Source organism: Mus pahari, chromosome 8, assembly GCF_900095145.1.
Source record: "Mus pahari chromosome 8, PAHARI_EIJ_v1.1, whole genome shotgun sequence".
In the NCBI taxonomy this organism is placed as follows: Eukaryota; Metazoa; Chordata; class Mammalia; order Rodentia; family Muridae; genus Mus; species Mus pahari.
The window spans coordinates 85,470,493-85,482,222 of record NC_034597.1 but is presented as its reverse complement, the minus strand read 5'-3'; positions in this window follow the sequence as shown (position 1 = coordinate 85,482,222).

Genomic DNA, 11,730 nt, shown 5'->3' with positions numbered 1-11,730 from the left:
CCTCCTCCTCCTCCTCCTCCTCCTTCTTCTCCTCTTCCTCCTCTTCTTCCTCCTCTTCTTCCTCCTCCTCCTTTTCTTTCTTCTTCTTGTCAGGGGAAAACTAAAGTTGTGCCTCTGTCCCCCTGCTCAGCCAGTGGTTGCAGACAACTTTATTTACCAATTAGTACCAACTGAGGCAGGGATCTTCAAGGTCTTACATGCAGGATTCTCTTGTAAATTTTTGAGAACACAATTAACATAATATAAGCAATAGACCAAATCCACAGAAGTTATGTGTCATATAAAGTGCACTAAGTCAATAGTTTTAATGAAAATACCAATAGAAAGTTGGCTTCAGTGAATGTTCCAGTGACAAACTGTTGAGAATGTGGTAAATGTGGGAAAGTTCTCTCCAAGAGTCCCACCTGGTCAGGCTTCACTGGATCCATACACTGAGAACCTGGTCAGGCTTCACTGGATCCATACACTGAGAACCTGGNCAGGCTTCACTGGATCCATACACTGAGAACCTGGTCAGGCTTCACTGGATCCATACACTGAGAACCTGGTCAGGCTTCACTGGATCCATACACTGAGAACCTGTGTATGTGTGTGTTGAGTGTGGAGACTCTCATCTGACTGAAAGTTAGTGCAGTGTCATGAATGGAGGTGGTTATGCATGTCATACTACACTCTTTCCCTACCCTCCTGGGCCCCACTCTATTGTGGTGAATATTATATACCTGAGCTATGTCAGGGTATTGTAGACACATTGACACTACCACTTCCAGGCCACCCTCCACAAACATCCTTACATCAGTCCACTTAGGTTTTTCATACTCGGTGAGACTGAAATGCAGATGTCTCAGGATGGCCCTGAGAGTCATAATGAGAGGCATGGGAATCCTTGATTTTAAGGTAATTCTGGGGTGTTATCTAGATAGAGGGGACATTAGACTAGTGGGAGATACAATAATCAGAATATACATGTATGGCATTGTAAAAGAACAAAATAACAGTTATTTTAAAACTATAATGAGATACAATATCACACCCATTAGGATGATTACATATTAAAAAATACTAAGGCAAAAAATATTAAATATTGACAGCAATGTAGAGAAAATGGAATTATTGTTCTGTGACTTGTACTCAAAATCATTTTGGTTATTATAAATTCCCATATGCACTTTAGGATCAACATCTCACTTTTACCTTTGAAAAGCTTAAAGAAATTCTAATAGTGACTATTTGAGGTCTACCATTTTAACAATATTTTTGTTCTATTCCATGAACTATAGATAAATGTTGCCTCATCTCTCTAAACAATGATTTTTAGATTCTGATTTTGGTCCAGTTTTTAAAATATATATTGTTTTAAATAGTATTTTAAGTTGAATAATTTCCATAATAATAATATTTTTAGTTTTTTGACTTAACATATGGAAATATAAATTCTGTTCTGTATACAATTTCATTTATAATTGTGCATTATTTTTTTTTTCAAGGCAGGGTTTGCCTTTGTAGCCCTGTCTGTCCTGGAACTTTAAGTAGTCATTTTAAACACATGTTTTATTACTCTGTAAATGTTCCCTTTTTTTTCTCTAACTGCAGTACTTTTCACTATGTGCAAGTAGCCTGTAAGTAAAGCTTCATTATAATTTTGACTGGATTCAAATCATTAAGGAGACAACTTGTAGATTGTTTTGCAATGTATTTCCAGAGAGGATTAGCCTGTGAATAAATACCACCCTTAGTGGGCACAACATCATTTCCAGGGCTGGAGTCCAAGACAGGATTAAAATGTTAAGCTAAATGCAAAACAGGAGCTAAGCTTCAGGATTCATCTCTTCCTGCTACCTGACTAAAGAGGCAATGTGATCATTTCCACGATTTTCCCACAGCCATGGCTTGAGCAGTTATCTCCAGTCCTTTCCTTCCACAAAAGACTATGCTCTAAAACTGTAAGCCCAAATAAACACTGCCTCCCTTAAGAAGTTCTTGTTCATTAACAAATATAGAAAATTTTCAACAGGGAGTAGAAATGGTGTTGTGGTTAAGCCAACCGTGTTGTCTGTAGGTCTTATGAATAGTGCTGTGATTCAGTCAACTGTATGGTTTTATGGAATTGTGCTGTGGCTAAGTGATCCACACTGTATGTAAGCTTTAGTAATTGCTGCTGTGGTCAAGCCAATCAGGTCACCTGTAAGTTGTAAGAACAGTGCTGTGATTAACTCAATTATGCTGACTTTTGGAAGTTGTTTGCACAAAGAGTAGGAAGGTGTGTAGGACCCCCTCGTGAGGAACTCCCTCGGGTCCTCATGTCACAGGAGTCAGGGTGTCTCAGAGAAATAGGACAGAGAAGCCTTCTTATGTAAACACACGAGGTGCTTTAATGGCAGAGATCTGGGTGGACTCGTATCTCACGCAGGAGACAGAGAAGTCGACAACCAGGCCCAAAAGCTTGGGGTCTTTATAGGGTAAGAGTCTGAGGGTGGGGAGAATTGGTGTGGTTACATGCGATTGGTTCATTTAAACATAGCAAATTAGCAGAAGAGTACGTGCAGATCAAAACATTCACAAATTTTTAAGGGCCTGAGGTTTATCAGGGGCAGCAGGACACCTGGTTGATGTATGACTCTTATCGGGAGCAGTAAACTAGGGGAGATGTCTTCCTGCCAGATGGCTGTGGGNTCAGTCAGCCCTGATAGCTCTAGGGGAGGTGCCTTCCTGCCAAATGGCTAAAGTTAGCCCTGATAGCTCAGTTCCTGCATCCTTTTCTTTATCTTTATGGCTGGGCTTGTATTTCAGCGTCCAGCCCTGGGTCTTTGAATTTTTGAAACTTACTCTTTTAATTTTACATTTGCAAACTTTGAATCTATATAATTTTTCCTTTCAGGTGCCAACTGGAGAGGTCCTAGAATGAATGGCATAAGTAGAGTAAATGGGTCACTATGGTGGACACTGGGTAGAACAGAATGGTAAGAGAAACATAGAGACTTGTCGCGGACCCCCAAACTCTGACCAGCAGAGACAGGGAAGAATGACACAAATGCCAAGGCAGGTTCCAAACAGATTTCTTCTCCATCTCCCTGAACAGCTTTTATCCTTTCCCTCTCACAAACAGCTTTTTCTAACCCTCTCCCTGCTCCAAACAACCTCAACTCTTGCTCCAACTCTCGCCCACCTGACCTGTTTACAGCCTTCTCCCCCAGAATTCCCCCCATCTCTGGGGCATATTCTGTTTTTTCCCAGCCCTCGGAGCTCCTTCCCAGCCCGGGGTGCACCCTGTTTTCAGTCCTCTGACCTGTTCCCTTCCCCCCTCTCCTGGATCTGGTCAGAGTTCAGCCAGGGAAGCCAGCGATAGTCCAGTAACTCAGCAGGCAGACAATCCACACAGGCTCAGCAGCTCAGGTTCTTGCAAACAGGGACCATGGGGCTTGGCACATCTGCTCCCCACAGAGACTGGCAGCTAAATCAGAAGTCACTCATACAGCCCGGTGTGGTGGCACAGGCCTTTAATCCCAGCACTTGGGAGGCAGAGGCAGGTGTATTTCCGAGTTCGAGGCCAGCCTGGTCTGCAAAGTGAGTTCCAAGACAGTCAAGGCTACACAGAGAAACCCTGTCTCAAAACAAAACAAAACAAAACAAAACAAAACAAAACAAAACCACTTGCTTTCTGCATGAAAGTCTAAATGAAGAAAATGAGAAAGACAATAGAGGAATTAGTTTGGTCGAGGAAATTTTGAGACCGCAGCATTCAGTCTACAGCATGGACATAGCTCTCGAGCCTTATTCACTATAACAGAGCCATAACTGAGACAGAAAGAGATGAAAAACAATGAGTTTGTCACAGGTATGAATTCAAAATTTCAGTCAAGGGGGCTGCAAATAAGGTATCAGCCACTTATTAAATAGTAACACAATTAATAAGCATGTAATATTCTGCAAAGGAATGTTAGAAAATGTGCACTAAAAGTGAGTCCTCATCCACCCATTTATAAAAGTACAGACTTGTTTCCAGGAGAAAGACAAATGACAAATGCCACTAAAGAGCTCCCTTCCCCAGAAAATCTTTTAAAAGACTTTCCCAGGTTCAGATACAAAGGTGTGCAGAGTCCTACAGAAGAGTCAGAATCAGAAAAGAGTTCATCTCAAGGTGGCAGCGCGATCATTCAACGACATTCACGTTGTTTCCAGGTTGGAGAAATGCAAACTTTGTAAGGTCACAAAGACTCTCTCAAGCTTCTAGAAATCTGCTGAAGTCAGGCAATGCAGGTCAAGGTCTGAATTCCTTCAGGAAGGCCCAAAGAAATCATTTAATGAAGCACAGTGAAACTGAAGAATTAATTACAGCGAAGGCTCTAGGATGTTGGATATGTCAGGACTATAGATGATTGTCAAGGAAAGATGCAGACATGTTATACACATGCTTTCTATAAGATATGTGTTATTTCTGCCAGGAATATTTGAAAATCTGGATTCATCTCCCTTTTCAGTATTCATCTTTATCTATTAAAACAAATATGCTTAATATCAGAAAGTATGACATGGACGTATTGAATTGTACCAAGAAGTTAGTATTCCTGCAATAAGAAGAATCTTATAAGTGAGACAGGTGTTTGGGACTGTAGGACAAAGAAGGAATTGATAGAGAGAGGCAAGTGTGAGCCAGGTGTAGTCACAGTCCTTACATATCAAATTCTCATATTTAAGAAATAGTGTGACCTTTAAATGGAAAATAAAAGAAGAGCATCCCCTTTTCTGAGTATGACAGTAAAGCTATATTCATTGCCAATAAAATACACCTCTGAACACATCATTACTAAATAATGCAATGGATATTTTTGCATTGCTTTGTTGACTCAGAAAATTGAATTCACTTATCAACCATGAAAAAAGAAAAAGCAAAACAAAATAGCAGAATATTTGTCACTGTTTTTAAACCAGAAGAGAATGTCCATATATCTTCTTTCAGGATTTTTCTTTGGCTTACACTTCATACTTCTTTGTGACCTAATATTTTGCTGTCTTGCTCTCCATTCTAACTTTTAGACAATGTTTGAACTTCCACCTTTTTAGCTACAAACATGAAAATAATATACATTAGGGATACATACGAGGGAGAACATGTGGTTTAATTATCTTTCTCTGTTTGAATCATATTATTTAATGTACTCTCTAGGTACATCCATTTTCTGAAAATTGTATTAAGTCATTTTTCTTTTTCCTTTTAAAAATTCTGTTATTTTCATCAACTGCTATTTTACTTGCATGTATATGAGCAGGAGGATCCTGGGCCAGAAGAGAGTGTCAAATCTTTTCTTTTTATGAGTATGGAGTATTCTTCTCTATCTCTTCTGAGTATTTTTGGTTTGAAGTTTAATTTGTCCCATTTTAAAATGGCTACACTGGCTTGATTCTTAAGTCTGTGTGCTTGAATTATCTTTTTTTTTTTTTTTTTTCATCCTTTTTTCCAGAGATAATGTCTATCCTTGATGTTAAGGTGTTTTTCTTGCATAAAGCACAAGGGTGGATCCTATTTTTCAAATCCATCCTGTTGTTATTATTATTTTTTTTTAATCAGGGGTATTAAGTTCCTACAGTTACCGATGGTTTTTAGCTGCCAGGTGAATTGAGAGGATCAAACTAGTGTCCTTCGGCAGCATCTGTTCTTACATGCAGTGTCATTGCTAAAAGCCCAGTACAATTGGTGCTAAAGCCCTGATTCAATTGGTCCTTATAGCTGAATAGCATTCTAGGTTGTATATCTACTACACTTTTGTTTTTCATTCATCTCTTGATGGGCACCTATACTGATTCCATTTCGTTTTTCTGGTAAATAAAGCATTAATGAATACAGATGTTCAAATATTTCTGTAGAAATACATGTAATATTTTGGATCTATGACCAGGAGTGGTATTTATGGGTCATATAGTAGTTTTATTTTTAACTTTTAAGGAACTTCCAAGACAATTTGAAAATGGCTACAGTAATATGCAAGCCTACCAGTAAAGAATATTGTTATATTTATGATAAAGCAACCTTGGGGCTCCAGTATGAAACCCATTTGAACATGATATACAATCACTTTAACGTCTATTTTATTTAGGGTTGTGAGTACCAAACAAGTATCTTTGTATAGAACGTTCAAATCTATGTTCTTCATTGAAAGTTGTCAGTAGTATTCTTTTTTTTATACCTTTATTCAGTTGTGTAATACTAGCATTAGAGGATAAATTTGCTACTGAACCTTCACATTGTATTTTGTGGGACAAATTAAGAAGGAGAGATATTAGATTGACCTTCCAGGCTTGAGATAATTCAGGAGCAAATCTTCTGCTCCTAGACTTTTCTTTGTAGGGAGACATTTGGGTATAATGTTAATCTGCTTTAAATTATGTGTTTTTTTTTTTTGCTTTAATTTTTATATGTCATGTAATTTACAAATTTAACAATTTCTTTTATAATTTTCAGCCCTAGCTGGGTTGGATTTTCAGTCTTGCTTGAGAATACCATGAGTTTGTCATACTCCTTACTCATTATTGAGTTACAGACATACCTCACCACTCTAGGCTTACCTATAGATATTAACTTGAAGCTTATATTCTTCTCAAGTATATGTTTGAGTGATATCTTAAGTAATACCTTAGAAGTTGTATGGATCTCCAGTTTTTTTTTCATGATATTCACTCCAGTTATATAAAAAAAAACTACAACAGTTATTTAAGTTTTACAATGCTTTAAAATATTGTAGTCTATAATTTTACCTTGGGTATTATACATACATGATTTTGTGTTGATTACTTCTTCTCAGTGCTTAGAGAGACATTCTCTGTATCTTGAGGCCCTACAATAATGGATTACTAGTTGCATTCTTTTCAACTTTAGTTTCATTAACTTCTTTAAGTCTTTAAAATGTAATTCTATTTATTCATTCATAACGTTTAATTATTACTCTTTCAGAAATATGCGTGCCTAGAGTAGCTTTCATTTTAGATGTTAGAATGGACCACACCTCAGCATGTGCCAATAAGATTCTGTGGTGTACTTTTCTTCTATACAGATCTTAGAGACACCATGATAAATTCCATACTGTTAAGTATTTCTAAAACTAAAAAGCAATACACCCTCTGCTTAATGTGAGCAACTCAGCATAATCACTATCATGTTGCCGGTAGTCAAATCCTTTTCCTATAAGTTGTCATTATAACATGTTCATACACATGTATAATGAATGTACTTTGATCACATCCACCAGGTTTTCCCCTCTCCTAATATCGGCAATTAATTAGACTTTGAGGAAATTTGTATACTCATCTGTGTATCACAAATAGTGGTGAAGAAATCCTTGCATAGCAGTACAAAGATGTGGCTGAGTTAAATTATATTGTTATTATATTTGTTCAGCTTGTGCTTGGGCAGTCAACTGGTGAGACTTTATGGATGTAGCCTCTGACATTCCTAAGAGGCCCAATCTCACAGCAAACTCTCTGTTCTTCTGATTTTTAACTTATCTTCGTATCCCTAATCCTCAAGGATCTTTGAGCTTTGGATGCAGGAGTTGTAATAAAAATAATGAAGATTTGTTCTCCATAATTGATGGCTTCTACTTTGGGTGCAATTCTGGAAGGACTCAATTTTCTTTAAGGGGCTGGGCAGTGGGAGTTTTGTGTTTCAGTTCTTAAATAATAATAGCTCAATACATTAATTCTGTAACTCTGTGTCCCCTTTTGGACTTGTCCAACTTCAGATCTCATGACTTGGTTTGTTCGGGTGTGTGCTGAGAGTGAATATATCATGTAAGAGTTACCAAGTGCGGTCATTGCCTAGGAATAAAATATTAATTCCCACGTGCTGTGCTATTATAAAGCAGAGAGCTTCAAGCACTGACACAGAACAAACAAGTTCAAGTACATTAAGAGGGATGTTTGCGGATTTTTAAAAGCCTGTCATAAGACATTTTAAAAGTGTCTTTGCTGAATGAGTTAGATGCAGATATTTGCACCCAACCAAAGGACAGAAGCAGCTGACCCCTGTTGTTGAAGTAGGGAAGGCTGAAAGAATTTGAGGAGAAGGGTGATCCTATAGGAGGACCAGCAGTCATAACTAGACCCCCAAGATCTTTCAAACACTGAACCACCAAACAGACAGCATACATCAGATGATTCGAGGCCCCCAACATACATACAATAGAGGACTTCTAGGTCTGTGTTCATTCAGAGATGATGCACCTAATCCTCAAGACACTGGAGGCCCCAGGGGGTTTAGAGGTCAGATGGCTAGCTTGGCATACAAACCTTTTTGGAAGTTGTCATGCTTCTACAGCATTCTGTGGAGAAAACACAAGCTGTTTAAGATCAAGCGATACGCCCATAAGTAGATCCTTTTTATCTCACCTAGACATGAGTATGTCTAGTTTTGAGATACTATAAGGCATTTAGTAAGTTCTTTGACATCTAAATTTAAAAATTTTAAAAATAAAAATGAGATTTAAATAATGTGCACAGGGATAATTCCTCCCTTTCTTTGTTAAAAAGATAAAGTTTTCGAAGTTTCACAATACCTTGTCTTGAGAATTATAAAAAGTCTCAGTGACATGGGTAACATTAAATTGTTGTCAAAACATCTCAAATACTTGACTGTTATAGCCAGTTCCAATATTTGTTTTAATTAAATTTGGAACACCAAGTATATAAAGAACTTTTAACATAGTCAATGGCAAACTTAGAAAGCCTGAAAAGGTATCAGTAGTCACATGTGCATATTTTATTTATTTATTAATCAGAAATAAGAGTATCCATTTACAGTAGTTGATTAAGTCCTCAAGAATTAACACCATTACGTGGAAATAGGTAGAAGCTGAGGACACTAAGAACAAATTTTTATAGTTTGAGGTGCACGTTCTCTGAAAATACCAAAATATTATCTAAGCCATTACTATTTTGATGATGTAAAGAACAAGATTATATGGCCAATTATTTTTATGTAAGGTCTAAAATCTGCCTGATAAAATCTTAGCATGGCATTGCCTTAAGAGGTCTTGTCCAGGCCGGCTAGGATAATTTCTTAAATGTCCAAAGATAAGACTTTTAAAAGAACAGCATTTTTTCTTATGAGTTGTATATGCATTGACAAATTGAGAATTTATAGTATTTGAGAGATGAACAATTTTTGAGCAATTTTAAGCTCTGAGATATATTGACTATTAATATATAAATTAAAGCTTGATTATTTAACATTTTAGAACACCATCTATAGCACCCTGTTTAATCATGTGCTGAAGCAGGAGGAAACTAAAAAGAATAAGCATGTGATCCAATTCACATATACTTTCTTTTATAAAAAGGCTGCTTTTAAATACAGTAAAAGGGATGCATGCATGCATGAATTTATAGAAGATATAAATGCATGCATAAAATCAATTTTTATCTTTAAGATGATTATCAATTTTATCTAAAAATGATGGTATGCAGTAGGCCAAATATTAGTATTTGCAAAAACCAATTTGATTGCTGTTTAGAAAAGGGAATTTTTAATTTTTAACTAGTACCACAGCACCCTTACAATAGGATGTTAAAACTTTACTTGGAGAAGAGAAATGATTTTACATTAATGTCTTCTCTTTACCAAAACAATTGCTGTGGGCACACTTAATATAATATAAGCAGCTAGTATTTAGTTACCAATGATTACAATTGATAACAATTATAAAAGCTTCCTTTATTTTCTGCAAGGCCTTTTGTTTTTTACCAATTAATTTGTGTCTCTTGAGATAATATTCAAAGGTTTAAATCAATTTGAGGCCTTATAGTAAGGTCCTAGCCCATTAACATCTCTTAGAAGCTTTGGAAAATAGACATTTTGAAGCAAATCAAATTTTTGCTCTTAAATTTTTATATCACAATTTTCTAGTATATCTAAAAGCTTAAATATTAAAAAGATATGGCCTCTGAATCTTATGGAGCAAATTACTCCCCAGAACCTTAAAGCTTCTTGTGCGGGAGCAAGATTTGAGGTAAACTTTCTTATAGAGGCCTTAGCTAATACTTTCTACACTGAAAGATTTAAACTCTTAGCTTCTTGTATTGAAGCAGAGACAATAAAAATTATTCTTACATAATGTAAGCTGTATAAGCCATACTTAGAGGCAAAACTTTCCAGTGATCACCAGTTCACCAGAAGCAAACCATTTACAATTAACAAGGGAAAAAACAAACTCTCTAATAAGTTTATATGAAGTAGGCAAGCCATCTTGTGATGCCTGATTGACCTCTTATAAAGTTTGAATTTAAACTTTATTATGAACAACACCTGGGTAGATCTGAAACAAATGTTCAGCTAAAAAGAAATCTCCCTGAAGGCAGAGAGAGGTGAGGTCCCAAGAACTTCCTTAGGCATGGTTTGTAAAACAAAGGAAAGTCACACAGGCCTTGCCAAGGCTGTTTTGAGCTTTGTCCCTCTTACAGTGAGGACAGAGTTTTAGAATTTAAGTTTCCTTTGTAATATTAGAATATATCTACAACTTTAGGAAAGCAAAACCCAATATTAAAACACGTTATCATCTTTGAAATTAATGTTGGAAAAAACACTATCACGTTACAACGTTTGGCTGCCAATTTATACCTATGAATGTATGACTGCAAATTTTAATGCGTTATTAAAAAGGCATTGTTTTAAATCTTATCCCTAAGTCTACCTTTCAGGATAAGAGTCACATTAAATATTATCTCAATTAGAAGTTTTCCTAGAGGCCTAGTTTTTTTTGTTTGTTTGTTTTGTTTTGTTTTTGGCCTGCTTTATGCCACGTGTTTAAAATGACTCCAACCCTAAGTTACCATTTTAAAGCTAACCTTTCATAACCAATGTTATAACCCTTTAATTAATGGCAATAACTTATAAGCTAGGCAGAGCTTATAAGCCATGCAGAGCATTTTTACACCCTTAAGACCAGTCAAAAACCAAATGAAGCGGCTACACGAATTATAAATTTAGACCACAGAATTTTACCTTTTTTAGCTATAATTTTAAGATAAAAGGCACTTGTCAGTTACTAAACACACTAATCATGAGAATTTTTTTAGGAAAAAAACAACTATCAGCTGTTTTGCTTTAAAACTAAGAGTTCAGAGACTCTCTTAAAAACAGTTTCTCTGTAGGGGCTTTCCTGCTGTGCTTGATTCCTGGCTAAGCTAAGAGCCTCTTTCAGGCTCCGCTGTGCAAACTGAGACTGAGTCAGCAGGCAAGGTTCTAGCCACGTTTATTTTTTTAAAACATGAAACACAGAACAGTCACTCATACAACGAAAGAAAACAGACATAATTGACACGTGGACATACATTGGTGCACCAAACACAGACAATACATAGAAGGTAGAGGACCTGATTTAACTAAATCTGAGTGTCTCCTGCAGGGGCCAGAGAGAAAGCCGGACGTCTTCAGATTTCAGTCTGTCCCTAGGAGAATTTTAAATTCCATTTCCCTCTCTCATGATCTCTCTCTCTCTCCCAGGTTCTCTTGTCTAAAATTTTTTTCCTCCCTGAATCATGGGTGGCAAGAATCTCTCTATTTTACAAAAAAAAAAAAAAAAATTAACACCTTTTCTTCAAACCTGAAACAGCTCCTAAGGGCTGTGGGCAAATGCCTGTTTAGAACCTTAAACCCTATTCCTCCCGCCTTAAGCAGTTCTTGAAGACTGCGGACAAAAGCCTGTTTAGAATTTTCTTTTCCCATTTTCCCCTGTCACCCTA